This window comes from Coregonus clupeaformis, chromosome 16 (genome assembly GCF_020615455.1).
Source record: "Coregonus clupeaformis isolate EN_2021a chromosome 16, ASM2061545v1, whole genome shotgun sequence".
NCBI classification, from domain to species: Eukaryota; Metazoa; Chordata; class Actinopteri; order Salmoniformes; family Salmonidae; genus Coregonus; species Coregonus clupeaformis.
In genome coordinates this window covers 23,228,047-23,250,546 of record NC_059207.1, presented here as the reverse complement: position 1 = coordinate 23,250,546, position 22,500 = coordinate 23,228,047, and positions in this window count along the sequence as shown.

The following is a 22,500-nucleotide window of genomic DNA, read 5'->3' as shown; positions in this document are numbered from 1 at the left end:
TTCTACATTGTAGAATCAAAACTATGAAATAACACAAAACGGAATCATGTAGTAACCAAAAAAGTGTTCAACAAATCAAAATATATTTTATATTTGAGATTCTTCAAAGTAGCCACCCTTTGCCTTGATGACAGCTTTGCACACTCTTGGCATTCTCTCAACCAGCTTCATGAGGTAGTAACCTGGAATGCATTTCTATTAACAGGTGTGCCTTGTTAAAAGTTACTTTGTGGAATTTATTCCTTCTTAATGCGTTTGAGCCAATCAGTTGTGTTGTGACAAGGTAGGGGTGGTATACAGAAGATAGCCCTATTTGGTAGAAGATCAAGTCCATATTATGGCAAGAACAGCTCAAATAAGCATAGAGAAACGACAGTCCATTATTACTTTAAGACATGTAGGTCAGTTAATACAGAAAGTTTCTTCAAGTGCAGTGGCAAAAACCATCAAGCGAATGATGAAACTGGCTCTCATGAGGACCGCCACAGGAAAGGAAGACCCAGAGTTACCTCTGCTGCAGAGGATAAGTTCATAGAGTTACCAGCCTCAGAAATTGCAGCCCATATAAATGCTTCACAGAGTTCAACTAACAGAAACATCTCAACGTCAACTGTTCAGAGGAGACTGTGTGAATCAGGTCTTCTTGGTTGAATTGCTGCAAAGAAAACACTACTAAAGGACACAAATAAGATGAAGAGACTTGTTTGGGCCAAGAAACACAAGCAATGGAAATCAGACCGGTGGAAATCTGTCCTTTGGTCTGATGAGTCCACATTTGAGATTTTTGGTTCCAACGGCCGTGTCTTTGTGCGATGCAGAGTAGGTGAATGAATGATCTACACATGTGTGGTTCCCACCGTGAAGCATGGAGGAGGAGGTGTGATGGTGTGGGGGTGCTTTGCTGGTGACACTGTCAGTGACTTATTTAGAATTCAAGTCACACTTAACTATAAACTCAAATAGGGAGAGCCAACTAAAGGTGTTGACCCTCCAAATCTCTCAAGACAACTGGAACACTGGGCCAGCCACTCCTAAATAACACCAGGGCAACTGGAGAAATGGGCCAGCCACTCCTAAATAACACCAGGGCAACTGGAGAAATGGGCCAGACACTACTAAATAACACCAGGGCAACTGGAGAAATGGGCCAGCCACTCCTAAATAACACCAGGGCAACTGGAGAAATGGGCCAGCCACTCCTAAATAACACCAGTGCCACTGGAGAAATGGGCCAGCCACTCCTAAATAACACCTGGGCCACTGGAGAAATGGGCCAGCCACTCCTAAATAACACCTGGGCCACTGGAGAAATGAGCCAGCAACTCCTAAATAACACCAGGGCAACTGGAGAAATGGGCCAGCCACTCCTAAATAACACCAGGGCAACTGGAGAAATGGGCCAGCCACTCCTAAATAACACCAGGGCAACTGGAGAAATGGGCCAGCCACTCCTAAATAACACCAGGGCAACTGGAGAAATGGGCCAGCCACTCCTAAATAACACCAGGGCAACTGGAGAAATGGGCCAGCCACTCCTAAATAACACCTGGGCAACTGGAGAAATGGGCCAGCCACTCCTAAATAACACCAGGGCAACTGGAGAAATGGGCCAGCCACTCCTAAATAACACCTGGGCAACTGGATAAATGGGCCAGCCACTCCTAAATAACACCAGGGCAACTGGAGAAATGGGCCAGCCACTCCTAAATAACACCTGGGCCACTGGAGAAATGGGCCAGCCACTCCTAAATAACTCCTGGGCCACTGGAGAAATGGGCCATCCACTCCTAAATAACACCAGGGCAACTGGAGAAATGGGCCAGCCACTCCTAAATAACACCAGGGCAACTGGAGAAATGGGCCAGCCACTCCTAAATAACACCAGGGCAACTGGAGAAATGGGCCAGCCACTCCTAAATAACACCTGGGCAACTGGATAAATGGGCCAGCCACTCCTAAATAACACCAGGGCAACTGGAGAAATGGGCCAGCCACTCCTAAATAACACCAGGGACACAGGAGAAATGGGCCAGCCACTCCTAAATAACACCAGGGCCACTGGAGAAATGGGCCAGCCACTCCTAAATAACACCTGGGCCACTGGAGAAATGGGCCAGCCACTCCTAAATAACTCCTGGGCCACTGGAGAAATGAGCCAGCCACTCCTAAATAACACCAGGGCAACTGGAGAAATGGGCCAGCCACTCTCCTAAATAACACCAGGGCAACTGGAGAAATGGGTCAGCCACTCTAAATAACACCAGGGCAACTGGAGAAATGGGCCAACCACTCCTAAATAACACCTGGGCAACTGGAGAAATGGGCCCAGCCACTCCTAAATAACACCTGTCGGCAACTGGAGAAATGGACCAGCCACTCTAAATAACACCACAGGGCAACTGGAGCACTGGGTCAGCCACTCCCTAAATAACACCAGGGCAACTGGAGAAATGGGCCAGCCACTCCTAAATATCACCAAGGGCAACTGAGAAATGGGCCAGCCACTCCTAAATAACACCAGGGCAGCTGGAGAAATGGGCCAGCCACTCCTAAATAACACCAGGGCCACTGGAGAAATGTGGCCAGCTCACTCCTAAATAACACCAGGGCAACTGGAGAAATGGGCCAGCCACTCCTAAATAACACCAGGGCAACTGGAGAAATGGGCCAGCCACTCCTAAATAACACCAGGGCAACTGGAGAAATGGGCCAGCCACTCCTAAATAACACCAGGGCAACTGGAGAAATGGGCCAGCCACTCCTACATAACACCTGGGCAACTGGATAAATGGGCCAGCTACTTCCTAAATAACACCAGGGCAACTGGAGAAATGGACCAGCCACTCTCCTAAATAACACGGACACAGGAGAAAATGGGCCAGCCACTCCTAAAAATAACACCAGGGCCACTGGAGAAATGGGCCAGCCACTCCTAAATAACACCTGGGCCACTGGAGAAATGGGCCAGCCACTCCTAAATAACTCCTGGGCCACTGGAGAAATGGGCCAGTCACTCCTAAATAACACCAGGGCAACTGGAGAAATGGGCCAGCCACTCCTAAATAACACCAGGGCAACTGGAGAAATGGGTCAGCCACTCCTAAATAACACCAGGGCAACTGGAGAAATGGGCCAGCCACTCCTAAATAACACCTGGGCAACTGGAGAAATGGGCCAGCCACTCCTAAATAACACCTGGGCAACTGGAGAAATGGGCCAGCCACTCCTAAATAACACCAGGGCAACTGGAGCACTGGGTCAGCCACTCCTAAATAACACCAGGGCAACTGGAGAAATGGGCCAGCCACTCCTAAATAACACCAGGGCAACTGGAGAAATGGGCCAGCCACTCCTAAATAACACCAGGGCCACTGGAGAAATGGGCCAGCCACTCCTAAATAACACCAGGGCCACTGGAGAAATGGGCCAGCCACTCCTAAATAACACCAGGGCAACTGGAGAAATGGGCCACACTCCTAAATAACACCAAGGCAACTGGAGAAATGGGCCAGCCACTCCTAAATAACACACAGGGCAACTGGGAGAAATGGGCCAGCCACTCCTAAATAACACCAGGGCAACTGGAGAAATGGGCCAGCCACTCCTAAATAACACCAGGGCAACTGGAGAAATGGGCCAGCCACTCCTAAATAACACCAGGGCAACTGGAGATATGGGCCAGACACTCCTAAATAACACCAGGGCCACTGGAGAAATGGGCCAGCCACTCCTAAATAACACCTGGGCAACTGGAGAAATGGGCCAGCCACTCCTAAATAACACCTGGGCAACTGGAGCACTGGGCCAGCCACTCCTAAATAACACCCGGGCCAGCACAAGTGAAACACCTTCCCACTAACAAGATGACAAACCAGCACTGGTGTAACACATGCTGACTAACGAGGTGACACCAATCGGTGCGTCCAACGTGCTAACGTGCTAACGTGCTAACGTGCTAACGTGCTAACGTGCTAATGTCCAACCTCTGAAAATAAATAGAAAGAGCAAAGCCTGTAACAGTCATTATAACACAGTAAGTGTTCTTTAAACAGCGGTTTGTAATCATAGATACTCAAAGGAAATGCATCTCCTCCCAGACAATACATTGAGAAGCTCTTTTCCGTTACAAAGCGGTGTGGCTATTGTTGGTTTAAGACTAAGCAGACAGATACCTTGTGTTTCTCAGAGCCGGGGGCAATTCTTCTCAGCTGACACTCACACGCACACACACACATACTCACACACACACACACACACACACACACACACACACACACACACACACACACACACACACACACACACACACACACACACACACACACACACACACACACACACAGACACACACACGGACACAAACACACACACACACACACACACAGACACACACACACACACACACACACACAGACACACACACTGACACAAACACAATGACACAACTACATACAGCAGACAGATTAGCCCAAAGAGATTACCATGACAACTACACACAGCAGACAGTTGAACCCAACGAGATTACCATGACAACTACACACAGCAGACAGTTGAACCCAAAGAGATTACCATGACAACTACACACAGCAGACAGCTTAACCCAAAGAGATTCAGCCGTGATACAAGTCAGTATTAGATGCAGTGGAGGCTGCTGAGGGGAGGACAGCTCATAATAATGGCTGGACTGGAGCGAATGGAATGGCATCAAACACATGGAAACCATGGGGGTTTGATTTATTTGATACCATTCCACCTACTCCGCTCCTGCAATTACCATGAGCCCATTCTCCCCAAGGCGCCATCAACCTCCTGTGATTGGACGTCCATCCAAGTCTGAGGATGTCGGGAGATGATGTGGAAACCGGCCACTAGGGGCAACAGTGAGCGATGTTACTTTCAGGTAGGTTTTACTTGGGTGTTGTGGCTGTGGATGGTGGATGGCGTAAACATCTGGTGCCGAAGGATGCATGTTCGAATCCGGCGATAGAAAGTTGTTTTTGAGATTTTTGTTTTAAGCCTATCCCAAACCGTAACCCTTACCTTAACCATTTTGAGTGAATACCAAACTTTAAGATTTCGGAGTTAATGCCTAAACTTAACCGTAAACACTTCGACATTTGACATTTGAGAAACATGGATGAATGTCTAATTCTGATGTGAGATGTGAGAGCTTGTTGAAGAGATTACCCAACAACTTTATTATGCCAACTACACACAGCAAACAGCTGACTGCATTACCCAACAACTTTATTATGACCACTACACACAGCAGACAGCTAACTGCATTACCCAACAACTCTATTATGCCAACTACACACAGCAGACAGCTGACTGCATTACCCAACAACTTGGCATCCCAACTTCTCTTTATCCTCCCTGGCACGGAGCCCTTTTGTGTGAATTCAGTAACAAATCGCCCTTTTGTGTGAATTCAGTAACAAATCGCCCTTTTGGGTGAATTCGGTAACAAATGGCCCTTTTGGGTGAATTCAGTAACAAATGGCCCTTTTGGGTGAATTCAGTAACAAAAGGCCCTTTTGGGTGAATTCGGTAACAAATTGCCCTTTTGTGTGAATTCAGTAACAAATGACCCTTTTGGGTGAATTCAGTAACAAATGGCCCTTTTGGGTGAATTCAGTAACAAATGGCCCTTTTGGGTGAATTCGGTAACAAATGGCCCTTTTGGGTGAATTCGGTAACAAATGGCTGAGGGTTGTATAGACGCTGATACCTGACCAATAAAGAAGACAGAAACTCAAGCTGCAGGGTATGTGGAACTATTGTCAGAGAAGAACAATGGGACAGAGGCAACATTGGCTGGGAGGGGAAACCGCAATCTTCAATCTGTTAGTCTTTATGCTGTGATGAGAGAGGAGGGGATTGTCGCTTACTGAGGCAGAATACAGTCAACAGTGGATACAGCGTAGCCAGTCAGCACAGTTCAATGAGTGAGTCTCCCACTGCCTTGGGTTAACGTGACACTGAAGTGGCATGACACAGCCAACAGAAGGGCAGGTAAATCCAGGCTACGGCACCACACATTACAACCTGGCTCTGTTTGCTCTGGCTCTCTCAGCTAGATGTCAGAGGAGAAGCTCTTTGATTCACGGGTTACAGAGTAAACAGCAGACACAAAAGACTGGAGCACTATGGTGATTTGTTGCATTTTCATTCCAACTACTTTGTGATTGTACTGGGGGGGGTGTAATCTGGGATCTCAATAGGGCTGAAAGTGACTGTTTGGAGGAGAATGTAACCCAAAACGGCCTGCTCCTTCTGACAAGGCAAGCAGTGTTTTCTACAACGTAATCCTTCCACTCCTCCACTGACGAATCAAAGCACCTTTCTCCAAACATGGCCCTTCTTACCTTTCCAGAAATCTATCTGTCCCTTACAGACAGGGGAGAAAGGATCCCAAACTAAATCAAGACAGCATCATCCCCGTCCTTTTCCTATTTATCACTGCAAGAAACATCAGATTTTGCATGAATAAAACCTGCTAATAAATCAACCATCATTGCTTTTCTACGATGGCCTTGATGCATTAAACTGGACTCCTAATCAACAAATGACCCTATACGTACACACACTAACAAATATACTGTATGCATCAAGGAAACCATACAAACTAATCACAAAGGGAAATATGACCATGCATCATATACACACAGTCAGAAATCCAGTTGGACTCAATCCATTTCTATCAGCTAACAAGCTGCCAGGAAGGGAGGCAGGGCCAGGCAGGGGGCAGGGCCAGACAGGGGGCAGGGCCAGGCAGGGGGCAGGGCCAGACAGGGGGCCGGGCCAGACAGGGGGCAGGGCCAGGCAGGGGGCAGGGCCAGGCAGGGGGCAGGGCCAGGCAGGGGGCAGGGCCAGACAGGGGGCCGGGCCAGACAGGGGGCAGGGCCAGGCAGGGGGCAGGGCCAGACACGGGCCGGGACAGACAGGGGGCAGGGCCAGTTTGTGTGGCACAGTGTGTGCCTACCACAGCCACTGACTTCACTTAGGCTTAGGAGACAAAGAGGTGAAACATTTACATTTACATTTTAGTCATTTAGCAGACACTCTTATCCAGAGCAACTTACAGTTAAGTGAGTACATACATTTTCATACTGGCCCCCCGTGGGAATCGAACCCACAACCCTGGCGTTGCAAACACCATGCTCTACCAACTGAGCTACAACCCTGCCGGCCATTCCCTCCCCTACCCTGGACGACGCTGGCTAATTGTCCGCTGCCCCATGGGTCTCCCGGTCGCGGCCGGCTACGACAGAGGCTACGGAGGCTACAGAGCCAGCTGAAGTCCCTCTAACCCAGACAGGAGCCAGCCAGCCAGCAAAACAGCCAGCCAGCCAGCCAGCCAGCAAAACAGCCAACTAGCCAGCCACCCAAACAGCCAGCCAGCCAGCCAGCCAGCAAAACAGCCAACTAGCCAGCCACCCAAACAGCCAGCCAGCCAGCCAGCCAGCAAAACAGCCAACTAGCCAGCCACCCAAACAGCCAGCCAGCCAGCCAGTAGTCAGTCAGTCAGTCAGTCATCCAGCTCAGCCAGCCCATCCGCCAGCCAGCCAAATAACCAAACTACTACCAAACCAGCCTGCCAGTCAGCCAACAAGCTAGCCAACAAGCTAGCCAACCAGCCAGCCAACCAGCCAGCCAACAACCTAGCCAACCAACAAGCTAGCCAACCAAGAAAACAGCGAACCAGCGAGCCACTCAACAAGCCAACCATTCGGCCAGCCAGTCAATCAGCCACTCTCAAGCCAGTCAGCCAGCAACCCAGACAAACATCCCGCCAACCAGCCGGTCAGCCATCCAAACACCAAATCAGCCAGCCAGCCAACCAGCCATCCAGCTATCTGTCCAAACAGCCAGCCCCTCCCCTCCCCTCCCCTCTCCTCTCCTCTCCTCTCCTCTCCTCTCCTCTCCTCTCCTCTCCTCTCCTCTCCTCTCCTCTCCTCTCCTCTCCTCTCCTCTCCTCTCCTCTCCTCTCCTCTCCTCTCCTCTCCTCTCCTCTCCTCTCCTCTCCTACAGTAGCTGTCCTGGCAGGAGCTACTGTTAAATAGGTGTTGTTAATTATACTGGGATTGTGTGGAGCTCAATTAAGAAGCAATTCTGCACCGGTTGGAGGCAGATTTCCCCCTCCTATCTTTACCACTACATCCCTGGCTACGCACACGCAAACGCACACACACAAACACACACACACACACACACACACACACACACACACACACACACACACACACACACACACACACACACACACACACACACACACACACACACACACACACACACACACACACACACAAACACACACACACACACACTACTGAGGGACAGTAGAAGGACTGTTGCTAGCTTGATGAATGCATGCATCTGAACACGGAAAAGAGCCTGAACCATGAAAGCGCTTCGGTACCTCACAAAAATGCTCTCTCTCGGCCACCTCGTGCTCTTTAGTGTTAGCCGCATTCAGGCTGGTTTAAACAGGCTAACCTTGTGCTCTTTAGGGTTAGCGGCATTCAGGCTAGTTTAAACAGGCTAACCTTTGTGCTTTTTAGGGTTAGCAGCACTCAGGCTGGTTTAAACAAGCTAACCTTGTGCTCTTTAGGGTTAGCAGCACTCAGGCTGGTTTAAACAAGCTAACCTTGTGCTCTTTAGGGTTAGCAGCACTCAGGCTGGTTTAAACAAGCTAACCTTGTGCTCTTTAGGGTTAGCAGCATTCAGGCTGGTTTAAACAAGCTAACCTTGTGCTCTTTAGGGTTAGCAGCATTCAGGCAGGTTTAAACAAGCTAACCTTGTGCTCTTTAGGGTTAGCACCATTCAGGCTGGTTTAAACAGGCTAAGCTTGTGCTCTTTAGGGTTAGCAGCACTCAGGCTGGTTTAAACAGGCTAACCTTGTGCTCTTTAGGGTTAGCAGCATTCAGGCTGGTTTAAACAAGCTAACCTTGTGCTCTTTAGGGTTAGCAGCATTCAGGCTGGTTTAAACAAGCTAACCTTGTGCTCTTTAGGGTTAGCAGCACTCAGGCTGGTTTAAACAAGCTAACCTTGTGCTCTTTAGGGTTAGCAGCATTCAGGCTGGTTTAAACAGACTAACCTTGTGCTCTTTAGGGTTAGCAGCACACAGGCTGGTTTAAACAAGCTAACCTTGTGCTCTTTAGGGTTAGCAGCATTCAGGCTGGTTTAAACAGACTAACCTTGTGCTCTTTAGGGTGGGCGCCGCAGTATAATTAATTTCAGGGACTGAGCTCCTGTCCTGTGAGTGGTTTTATTCCCCCAGTGTTGGTTCATCAGCAGCGATGTCCTTTAAGCCTAAACCTCATTGGAGTAATGTGTCCTGTAGAAAGCCTGGAAAAACCCCCTCAGCCCTCTGCTCAGCATCAGGAGTCTCTACATGCGTCCCACGTGGCACCACCTATTCCCTATATAGTGCACTACTTTTGACCAGACCAGTATTGACCCCTGGTCTAAAGTAGTGCACTATATAGGGCATAGGGTGCCATTCTCTGGTCTAAAGTAGTGCACTATATAGGGAATAGGGTGCCATTCTCTGGTCTAAAGTAGTGCACTATATAGGGAATAGGGTGCCATTCTCTGGTCTAAAGTAGTGCACTATATAGGGAATAGGGTGCCATTCTCTGGTCTAAAGTAGTGCACTATATAGGGAATAGGGTGCCATTCTCTGGTCTAAAGTAGTGCACTATATAAGGAATAGGGTGCCATTCTCTGGTCTAAAGTAGTGCACTGTATAGGGAATAGGGTGCCATTCTCTGGTCTAAAGTAGTGCACTATATAGGGAATAGGGTGCCATTCTCTGGTCTAAAGTAGTGCACTATATAGGGAATAGGGTGCCATTCTCTGGTCTAAAGTAGTGCACTATATAGGGAATAGGGTGCCATTCTCTGGTCTAAGTAGTGCACTATATAGGGAATAGGGTGCCATTCTCTGGTCTAAAGTAGTGCACTATATAGGGAATAGGGTGCCATTCTCTGGTCTAAAGTAGTGCACTATATAGGGAATAGGGTGCCATTCTCTGGTCTAAAGTAGTGCACTATATAGGGAATAGGGTGCCATTCTCTGGTCTAAAGTAGTGCACTATATAGGGAATAGGGTGCCATTCTCTGGTCTAAAGTAGTGCACTTTATAGGGAATAGGGTGCCATTATCTGGTCTAAAGTAGTGCACTATATAGGGAATAGGGTGCCATTCTCTGGTCTAAAGTAGTGCACTATATAGGGAATAGGGTGCCATTCTCTGGTCTAAAATAGTGCACTTATATAGGGAATAGGGTGCCATTCTCTGGTCTAAAGTAGTGCACTATAGGGAATAGGGTGCCATTCTCTGGTCTAAAGTAGTGCACTATATAGGGAATAGGGTGCCATTCTCTGGTCTAAAGTAGTGCACTATATAGGGAATAGGGTGCCATTCTATGGTCTAAAGTAGTGCACTATATAGGGAATAGGGTGCCATTCTCTGGTCTAAAAGTAGTGCACTATATAGGGAATAGGGTGCCATTCTCTGGTCTAAAGTAGTGCACTATATAGGGAATAGGGTGCCATTCTCTGGTCTAAAGTAGTGCACTTTATAGGAATAGGGTGCCATTATCTGGTCTAAAGTAGTGCACTATATAGGGAATAGGGTGCCATTCTCTGGTCTAAAGTAGTGCACTATATAGGGAATAGGTGCCATTCTCTGGTCTAAAATAGTGCACTATATAGGGAATAGGTGCCATTCTCTGGTCTCAAAGTAGTGCACTATAGGGAATAGGGTGCCATTCTCTGGTCTAAAGTAGTGCACTATAGGGAATAGGGTGCCATTCTCTGGTCTAAAGTAGTGCACTATAGGAATAGGGTGCCATTCTCTGGTCTAAAGTAGTGCACTATATAGGGAATAGGGTGCCATTCTCTGGTCTAAAGTAGTGCACTATATAGGGAATAGGGTGCCATTCTCTGGTCTAAAGTAGTGCACTATATAGGGAATAGGGTGCCATTCTCTGGTCTAAAGTAGTGCACTATATAGGGAATAGGGTGCCATTCTCTGGTCTAAAGTAGTGCACTATATGGGGAATAGGTGCCATTCTCTGGTCTAAAGTAGTTGCACTATATAGGGAATAGGGTGCCATTCTCTGGTCTAAAGTAGTGCACTATATAGGGAATAGGGTGCCATTCTCTGGTCTAAAGTAGTGCACTATATAGGGAATAGGGTGCCATTCTCTGGTCTAAAGTAGTGCACTATATAGGGAATAGGGTGCCATTCTCTGGTCTAAAGTAGTGCACTATATGGGAATAGGGTGCCATTCTCTGGTCTAAAGTAGTGCACTATATAGGGAATAGGGTGCCATTCTCTGGTCTAAAGTAGTGCACTATATAGGGAATAGGGTGCCATTCTCTGGTCTAAAGTAGTGCACTATAGGGAATAGGGTGCCATTCTCTGGTCTAAAGTAGTGCACTATATGGGAATAGGGTGCCATTCTCTGGTCTAAAGTAGTGCACTATATAGGGAATAGGGTGCCATTCTCTGGTCTAAAGTAGTGCACTATAAGGGAATAGGGTGCCATTCTCTGGTCTAAAGTAGTGCACTATATAGGGAATAGGGTGCCATTCTCTGGTCTAAAGTAGTGCACTATATAGGGAATAGGGTGCCATTCTCTGGTCTAAAGTAGTGCACTATATAGGGAATAGGGTGCCATTCTCTGGTCTAAAGTAGTGCACTATATGGGAATAGGGTGCCATTCTCTGGTCTAAAGTAGTGCACTATATGGGAATAGGGTGCCATTCTCTGGTCTAAAGTAGTGCACTATATAGGGAATAGGGTGCCATTCTCTGGTCTAAAGTAGTGCACTATATAGGGAATAGGGTGCCATTCTCTGGTCTAAAGTAGTGCACTATATAGGGAATAGGTGCCATTCTCTGGTCTAAAGTAGTGCACTATATAGGGAATAGGGTGCCATTCTCTGGTCTAAAGTAGTGCACTATATAGGGAATAGGGTGCCATTCTCTGGTCTAAAGTAGTACTATAGGGAATAGGGTGCCATTCTCTGGTCTAAAGTAGTGCACTATATAGGGAATAGGGTGCCATTCTCTGGTCTAAAGTAGTGCACTATATAGGGAATAGGGTGCCATTCTCTGGTCTAAAGTAGTGCACTATAGGAATAGGGTGCCATTCTCTGGTCTAAAATAGTGCACTATATAGGGAATAGGGTGCCATTCTCTGGTCTAAAGTAGTGCACTATATAGGGAATAGGGTGCCATTCTCTGGTCTAAAATAGTGCACTATATAGGGAATAGGGTGCCATTCTCTGAGTCTAAAGTAGTGCACTATATAGGGAATAGGGTGCCATTCTCTGGTCTAAAGTAGTGCACTATAGGGAATAGGGTGCCATTCTCTGGTCTAAAGTAGTGCACTATATAGGAGAATAGGGTGCCATTCTCTGGTCTAAAGTAGTCACTATATAGGGAATAGGGTGCCATTCTCTGGTCTAAAGTAGTGCACTATATAGGGAATAGGGTGCCATTCTCTGGTCTAAAGTAGTGCACTATATAGGGAATAGGGTGCCATTCTCTGGTCTAAAGTAGTGCACTATATAGGGAATAGGGTGCCATTCTCTGGTCTAAAGTAGTGCACTATATAGGAATAGGGTGCCATTCTCTGGTCTAAAATAGTGCACTATATAGGGAATAGGGTGCCATTCTCTGGTCTAAAGTAGTGCACTATATAGGGAATAGGGTGCCATTCTCTGGTCTAAAGTAGTGCACTATATAGGGAATAGGGTGCCATTCTCTGGTCTAAAGTAGTACTATATAGGAATAGGGTGCCATTCTCTGGTCTAAAGTAGTGCACTATATAGGGAATAGGGTGCCATTCTCTGGTCTAAAGTAGTGCACTATATAGGGAATAGGGTGCCATTCTCTGGTCTAAAGTAGTGCACTATATAGGGAATAGGGTGCCATTCTCTGGTCTAAAGTAGTGCACTATATAGGAATAGGGTGCCATTCTCTGGTCTAAAGTAGTGCACTATATAGGAATAGGGTGCCATTCTCTGGTCTAAAGTAGTGCACTATATAGGGAATAGGGTGCCATTCTCTGGTCTAAAGTAGTGCACTATATAGGGAATAGGGTGCCATTCTCTGGTCTAAAGTAGTGCACTATATAGGGAATAGGGTGCCATTCTCTGGTCTAAAGTAGTGCACTATAGGGAATAGGGTGCCATTCTCTGGTCTAAAGTAGTGCACTATATAGGGAATAGGGTGCCATTCTCTGAGTCTAAAGTAGTGCACTATATAGGGAATAGGGTGCCATTCTCTGGTCTAAAGTAGTGCACTATAGGGGAATAGGGTGCCATTCTCTGGTCTAAAGTAGTGCACTATATAGGGAATAGGGTGCCATTCTCTGGTCTAAAGTAGTGCACTATATAGGGAATAGGGTGCCATTCTCTGGTCTAAAGTAGTGCACTATATAGGGAATAGGGTGCCATTCTCTGGTCTAAAGTAGTGCACTATATAGGGAATAGGGTGCCATTCTCTGGTCTAAAGTAGTCACTATATAGGGAATAGGGGTGCCATTCTCTGGTCTAAAGTAGTGCACTATATAGGGAATAGGGTGCCATTCTCTGGTCTAAAGTAGTGCACTATATAGGGAATAGGGTGCCATTCTCTGGTCTAAAGTAGTGCACTATATAGGGAATAGGGTGCCATTCTCTGGTCTAAAGTAGTGCACTATATAGGGAATAGGGTGCCATTCTCTGGTCTAAAGTAGTGCACTATATAGGGAATAGGGTGCCATTCTCTGGTCTAAAGTAGTGCACTATATAGGGAATAGGGTGCCATTCTCTGGTCTAAAGTAGTGCACTATATAGGGAATAGGGTGCCATTCTCTGGTCTAAAGTAGTGCACTATATAGGGAATAGGGTGCCATTCTCTGGTCTAAAGTAGTGCACTATATAGGGAATAGGGTGCCATTCTCTGGTCTAAAGTAGTGCACTATATAGGGAATAGGGTGCCATTCTCTGGTCTAAAGTAGTGCACTATATAGGGAATAGGGTGCCATTCTCTGGTCTAAAGTAGTGCACTATATAGGGAATAGGGTGCCATTCTCTGGTCTAAAGTAGTGCACTATATAGGGAATAGGGTGCCATTCTCTGGTCTAAAGTAGTGCACTATATAGGGAATAGGGTGCCATTCTCTGGTCTAAAGTAGTGCACTTTATAGGGAATAGGGTGCCATTCTCTGGTCTAAAGTAGTGCACTATATAGGGAATAGGGTGCCATTCTCTGGTCTAAAGTAGTGCACTATATAGGGAATAGGGTGCCATTCTCTGGTCTAAAATAGTGCACTATATAGGGAATAGGGTGCCATTCTCTGGTCTAAAGTAGTGCACTATATAGGGAATAGGGTGCCATTCTCTGGTCTAAAGTAGTGCACTATATAGGGAATAGGGTGCCATTCTCTGGTCTAAAGTAGTGCACTATATAGGGAATAGGTGCCATTCTCTGGTCTAAAATAGTGCACTATATGGGAATAGGGGTGCCTTTCTCTGGTCTAAAATAGTGCACTATATAGGGAATAGGGTGCCATTCTCTGGTCTAAAGTAGTGCACTATATAGGGAATAGGGTGCCATTCTCTGGTCTAAAGTAGTGCACTATATAGGGAATAGGGTGCCATTCTCTGGTCTAAAGTAGTGCACTATATAGGAATAGGGTGCCATTCTCTGGTCTAAAGTAGTGCACTATATAGGGAATAGGGTGCCATTCTATGGTCTAAAGTAGTGCACTATATAGGGAATAGGGTGCCATTCTCTGGTCTAAAGTAGTGCACTATATAGGGAATAGGGTGCCATTCTCTGGTCTAAAATAGTGCACTATATAGGGGAATAGGGTGCCATTCTCTGGTCTAAAGTAGTGCACTATATAGGGAATAGGGTGCCATTTAATGGTCTAAAGTAGTGCACTATATAGGGAATAGGGTGCCATTCTCTGGTCTAAAATAGTGCACTATATAGGGAATAGGGTGCCATTCTCTGGTCTAAAGTAGTGCACTATATAGGGAATAGGGTGCCATTCTCTGGTCTAAAGTAGTGCACTATATAGGGAATAGGGTGCCATTCTCTGGTCTAAAGTAGTGCACTATATAGGGAATAGGGTGCCATTCTCTGGTCTAAAGTAGTGCACTATATAGGGAATAGGGTGCCATTCTCTGGTCTAAAATAGTGCACTATATAGGGAATAGGGTGCCATTCTCTGGTCTAAAGTAGTGCACTATATAGGGAATAGGGTGCCATTCTCTGGTCTAAAGTAGTGCACTATATAGGGAATAGGGTGCCATTTTATGGTCTAAAGTAGTGCACTATATAGGGAATAGGGTGCCATTCTCTGGTCTAAAGTAGTGCACTATATATGGAATAGGGTGCCATTCTCTGGTCTAAAATAGTGCACTATTTGGGAATAGGGTGCCATTCTCTGGTCTAAAGTAGTGCACTATATAGGGAATAGGGTGCCATTCTCTGGTCTAAAGTAGTGCACTATATAGGGAATAGGGTGCCATTCTCTGGTCTAAAATAGTGCACTATATAGGGAATAGGGTGCCATTCTCTGGTCTAAAGTAGTGCACTATATAGGGAATAGGGTGCCATTCTCTGGTCTAAAGTAGTGCACTATATAGGGAATAGGGTGCCATTATCTGGTCTAAAGTAGTGCACTATATAGGGAATAGGGTGCCATTCTCTGGTCTAAAGTAGTGCACTATATAGGGAATAGGGTGCCATTCTCTGGTCTAAAGTAGTGCACTATATAGGGAATAGGGTGCCATTCTCTGGTCTAAAGTAGTGCACTATATAGGGAATAGGGTGCCATTCTCTGGTCTAAAGTAGTGCACTATAGGGAATAGGGTGCCATTCTCTGGTCTAAAGTAGTGCACTATATAGGGAATAGGGTGCCATTCTCTGGTCTAAAGTAGTGCACTATATAGGAATAGGGTGCCATTCTCTGGTCTAAAGTAGTGCACTATATAGGGAATAGGGTGCCATTCTCTGGTCTAAAGTAGTGCACTATATAGGGAATAGGGTGCCATTCTCTGGTCTAAAGTAGTGCACTATATAGGGAATAGGGTGCCATTCTCTGGTCTAAAGTAGTGCACTTTATAGGTAATAGGGTGCCATTATCTGGTCTAAAGTAGTGCACTATATAGGGAATAGGGTGCCATTCTCTGGTCTAAAGTAGTGCACTATATAGGGAATAGGGTGCCATTCTCTGGTCTAAAATAGTGCACTATATAGGGAATAGGGTGCCATTCTCTGGTCTAAAGTAGTGCACTATATAGGGAATAGGGTGCCATTCTCTGGTCTAAAGTAGTGCACTATATAGGGAATAGGGTGCCATTCTCTGGTCTAAAGTAGTGCACTATATAGGGAATAGGGTGCCATTCTATGGTCTAAAGTAGTGCACTATATAGGGAATAGGGTGCCATTCTCTGGTCTAAAGTAGTGCACTATATGGAATAGGGTGCCATTCTCTGGTCTAAAATAGTGCACTATATAGGGAATAGGGTGCCATTCTCTGGTCTAAAGTAGTGCACTATATAGGGAATAGGGTGCCATTTAATGGTCTAAAGTAGTGCACTATATAGGGAATAGGGTGCCATTATCTGGTCTAAAGTAGTGCACTATATAGGGAATAGGGTGCCATTCTCTGGTCTAAAGTAGTGCACTATATAGGGAATAGGGTGCCATTCTCTGGTCTAAAGTAGTGCACTATATAGGGAATAGGGTGCCATTCTCTGGTCTAAAGTAGTGCACTATAGGGAATAGGGTGCCATTCTCTGGTCTAAAGTAGTGCACTATATAGGGAATAGGGTGCCATTCTCTGGTCTAAAGTAGTGCACTATATAGGGAATAGGGTGCCATTCTCTGGTCTAAAGTAGTGCACTATATAGGGAATAGGGTGCCATTCTCTGGTCTAAAGTAGTGCACTATATAGGGAATAGGGTGCCATTCTCTGGTCTAAAGTAGTGCACTATATAGGGAATAGGGTGCCATTCTCTGGTCTAAAGTAGTGCACTATATAGGGAATAGGGTGCCATTCTCTGGTCTAAAGTAGTGCACTTTATAGGGAATAGGGTGCCATTATCTGGTCTAAAGTAGTGCACTATATAGGGAATAGGGTGCCATTCTCTGGTCTAAAGTAGTGCACTATATAGGGAATAGGGTGCCATTCTCTGGTCTAAAATAGTGCACTATATAGGGAATAGGGTGCCATTCTCTGGTCTAAAGTAGTGCACTATATAGGGAATAGGGTGCCATTCTCTGGTCTAAAGTAGTGCACTATATAGGGAATAGGGTGCCATTCTATGGTCTAAAGTAGTGCACTATATAGGGGAATAGGTGCCATTCTCTGGTCTAAAGTAGTGCACTATATAGGGAATAGGGTGCCATTCTCTGGTCTAAAATAGTGCACTATATAGGGAATAGGGTGCCATTCTCTGGTCTAAAGTAGTGCACTATATAGGGAATAGGGTGCCATTTAATGGTCTAAAGTAGTGCACTATATAGGGAATAGGGTGCCATTCTCTGGTCTAAAATAGTGCACTATATAGGGAATAGGGTGCCATTCTCTGGTCTAAAGTAGTGCACTATATAGGGAATAGGGTGCCATTCTCTGGTCTAAAGTAGTGCACTATATAGGGAATAGGGTGCCATTCTCTGGTCTAAAATAGTGCACTATATAGGGAATAGGGTGCCATTCTCTGGTCTAAAGTAGTGCACTATATAGGGAATAGGGTGCCATTCTCTGGTCTAAAATAGTGCACTATATAGGGAATAGGGTGCCATTCTCTGGTCTAAAGTAGTGCACTATATAGGGAACAGGGTGCCATTCTCTGGTCTAAAGTAGTGCACTATATAGGGAATAGGGTGCCATTTAATGGTCTAAAGTAGTGCACTATATAGGGAATAGGGTGCCATTCTCTGGTCTAAAGTAGTGCACTATATATGGAATAGGGTGCCATTCTCTGGTCTAAAATAGTGCACTATTTGGGAATAGGGTGCCATTCTCTGGTCTAAAGTAGTGCACTATATAGGGAATAGGGTGCCATTCTCTGGTCTAAAGTAGTGCACTATATAGGGAATAGGGTGCCATTCTCTGGTCTAAAATAGTGCACTATATAGGGAATAGGGTGCCATTCTCTGGTCTAAAGTAGTGCACTATATAGGGAATAGGGTGCCATTCTCTGGTCTAAAGTAGTGCACTATATAGGGAATAGGGTGCCATTCTCTGGTCTAAAGTAGTGCACTATATAGGGAATAGGGTGCCATTCTCTGGTCTAAAGTAGTGCACTATATAGGGAATAGGGTGCCATTTAATGGTCTAAAGTAGTGCACTATATAGGGAATAGGGTGCCATTCTCTGGTCTAAAATAGTGCACTATATAGGGAATAGGGTGCCATTCTCTGGTCTAAAGTAGTGCACTATATAGGGAATAGGGTGCCATTCTCTGGTCTAAAGTAGTGCACTATATAGGGAATAGGGTGCCATTCTCTGGTCTAAAATAGTGCACTATATAGGGAATAGGGTGCCATTCTCTGGTCTAAAGTAGTGCACTATATAGGAATAGGGTGCCATTCTCTGGTCTAAAATAGTGCACTATATAGGGAATAGGGTGCCATTCTCTGGTCTAAAGTAGTGCACTATATAGGGAATAGGGTGCCATTCTCTGGTCTAAAGTAGTGCACTATATGGGAATAGGGTGCCATTTAATGGTCTAAAGTAGTGCACTATATAGGGAATAGGGTGCCATTCTCTGGTCTAAAGTAGTGCACTATATATGGAATAGGGTGCCATTCTCTGGTCTAAAATAGTGCACTATTTGGGAATAGGGTGCCATTCTCTGGTCTAAAGTAGTGCACTATATAGGGAATAGGGTGCCATTCTCTGGTCTAAAGTAGTGCACTATATAGGGAATAGGGTGCCATTCTCTGGTCTAAAATAGTGCACTATATAGGGAATAGGGTGCCATTCTCTGGTCTAAAGTAGTGCACTATATAGGGAATAGGGTGCCATTCTCTGGTCTAAAGTAGTGCACTATATAGGGAATAGGGTGCCATTATCTGGTCTAAAGTAGTGCACTATATAGGGAATAGGGTGCCATTCTCTGGTCTAAAGTAGTGCACTATATAGGGAATAGGGTGCCATTCTCTGGTCTAAAGTAGTGCACTATATAGGGAATAGGGTGCCATTCTCTGGTCTAAAGTAGTGCACTATATAGGGAATAGGGTGCCATTCTCTGGTCTAAAGTAGTGCACTATATAGGGAATAGGGTGCCATTCTCTGGTCTAAAGTAGTGCACTATATAGGGAATAGGGTGCCATTCTCTGGTCTAAAGTAGTGCACTATATAGGGAATAGGGTGCCATTCTCTGGTCTAAAGTAGTGCACTATATAGGGAATAGGGTGCCATTCTCTGGTCTAAAGTAGTGCACTATATAGGGAATAGGGTGCCATTCTCTGGTCTAAAGTAGTGCACTTTATAGGGAATAGGGTGCCATTCTCTGGTCTAAAGTAGTGCACTATATAGGGAATAGGGTGCCATTCTCTGGTCTAAAGTAGTGCACTATATAGGGAATAGGGTGCCATTCTATGGTCTAAAGTAGTGCACTATATAGGGAATAGGGTGCCATTCTCTGGTCTAAAGTAGTGCACTATATAGGGAATAGGGTGCCATTCTCTGGTCTAAAGTAGTGCACTATATAGGGAATAGGGTGCCATTCTCTGGTCTAAAGTAGTGCACTTTATAGGGAATAGGGTGCCATTCTCTGGTCTAAAGTAGTGCACTATATAGGGGAATAGGGTGCCATTCTCTGGTCTAAAGTAGTGCACTATATAGGGAATAGGGTGCCATTCTCTGGTCTAAAGTAGTGCACTATATGGGAATAGGGTGCCATTCTCTGGTCTAAAGTAGTGCACTATATGGGAATAGGGTGCCATTCTCTGGTCTAAAGTAGTGCACTATATAGGGAATAGGGTGCCATTCTCTGGTCTAAAGTAGTGCACTATATAGGGAATAGGGTGCCATTCTCTGGTCTAAAGTAGTGCACTATATGGGAATAGGGTGCCATTCTCTGGTCTAAAGTAGTGCACTATATGGGAATAGGGTGCCATTCTCTGGTCTAAAGTAGTGCACTATATAGGGAATAGGGTGCCATTCTCTGGTCTAAAGTAGTGCACTATATAGGGAATAGGGTGCCATTCTCTGGTCTAAAGTAGTGCACTTTATAGGGAATAGGGTGCCATTATCTGGTCTAAAGTAGTGCACTATATAGGGAATAGGGTGCCATTCTCTGGTCTAAAGTAGTGCACTATATAGGGAATAGGGTGCCATTCTCTGGTCTAAAATAGTGCACTATATAGGGAATAGGGTGCCATTCTCTGGTCTAAAGTAGTGCACTATATAGGGAATAGGGTGCCATTCTCTGGTCTAAAGTAGTGCACTATATAGGAATAGGGTGCCATTCTCTGGTCTAAAGTAGTGCACTATATAGGGAATAGGGTGCCATTCTATGGTCTAAAGTAGTGCACTATATAGGGAATAGGGTGCCATTCTCTGGTCTAAAGTAGTGCACTATATAGGGAATAGGGTGCCATTCTCTGGTCTAAAGTAGTGCACTATATAGGGAATAGGGTGCCATTCTCTGGTCTAAAGTAGTGCACTTTATAGGGAATAGGGTGCCATTATCTGGTCTAAAGTAGTGCACTATATAGGGAATAGGGTGCCATTCTCTGGTCTAAAGTAGTGCACTATATAGGGAATAGGGTGCCATTCTCTGGTCTAAAATAGTGCACTATATAGGGAATAGGGTGCCATTCTCTGGTCTAAAGTAGTGCACTATATAGGGAATAGGGTGCCATTCTCTGGTCTAAAGTAGTGCACTATATAGGGAATAGGGTGCCATTCTCTGGTCTAAAGTAGTGCACTATATAGGGAATAGGGTGCCATTCTATGGTCTAAAGTAGTGCACTATATAGGGAATAGGGTGCCATTCTCTGGTCTAAAGTAGTGCACTATATAGGGAATAGGGTGCCATTCTCTGGTCTAAAATAGTGCACTATATAGGGAATAGGGTGCCATTCTCTGGTCTAAAGTAGTGCACTATATAGGGAATAGGGTGCCATTTAATGGTCTAAAGTAGTGCACTATATAGGGAATAGGGTGCCATTCTCTGGTCTAAAATAGTGCACTATATAGGGAATAGGGTGCCATTCTCTGGTCTAAAGTAGTGCACTATATAGGGAATAGGGTGCCATTCTCTGGTCTAAAGTAGTGCACTATATAGGGAATAGGGTGCCATTCTCTGGTCTAAAGTAGTGCACTATATAGGGAATAGGGTGCCATTCTCTGGTCTAAAATAGTGCACTATATAGGGAATAGGGTGCCATTCTCTGGTCTAAAGTAGTGCACTATATAGGGAATAGGGTGCCATTCTCTGGTCTAAAGTAGTGCACTATATAGGGAATAGGGTGCCATTTAATGGTCTAAAGTAGTGCACTATATAGGGAATAGGGTGCCATTCTCTGGTCTAAAGTAGTGCACTATATATGGAATAGGGTGCCATTCTCTGGTCTAAAATAGTGCACTATTTGGGAATAGGGTGCCATTCTCTGGTCTAAAGTAGTGCACTATATAGGGAATAGGGTGCCATTCTCTGGTCTAAAGTAGTGCACTATATAGGGAATAGGGTGCCATTCTCTGGTCTAAAATAGTGCACTATATAGGGAATAGGGTGCCATTCTCTGGTCTAAAGTAGTGCACTATATAGGGAATAGGGTGCCATTCTCTGGTCTAAAGTAGTGCACTATATAGGGAATAGGGTGCCATTATCTGGTCTAAAGTAGTGCACTATATAGGGAATAGGGTGCCATTCTCTGGTCTAAAGTAGTGCACTATATAGGGAATAGGGTGCCATTCTCTGGTCTAAAGTAGTGCACTATATAGGGAATAGGGTGCCATTCTCTGGTCTAAAGTAGTGCACTATATAGGGAATAGGGTGCCATTCTCTGGTCTAAAGTAGTGCACTATATAGTGAATAGGGTGCCATTCTCTGGTCTAAAGTAGTGCACTATATAGGGAATAGGGTGCCATTCTCTGGTCTAAAGTAGTGCACTATATAGGGGAATAGGGTGCCATTCTCTGGTCTAAAGTAGTGCACTATATAGGGAATAGGGTGCCATTCTCTGGTCTAAAGTAGTGCACTATATAGGGAATAGGGTGCCATTCTCTGGTCTAAAGTAGTGCACTATATAGGGAATAGGGTGCCATTCTCTGGTCTAAAGTAGTGCACTATATAGGGAATAGGGTGCCATTCTCTGGTGTAAAGTAGTGTACTATATAGGGAATAGGGTGCCATTCTCTGGTCTAAAGTAGTGCACTATATAGGGAATAGGGTGCCATTCTCTGGTCTAAAGTAGTGCACTATATAGGGAATAGGGTGCCATTCTCTGGTCTAAAGTAGT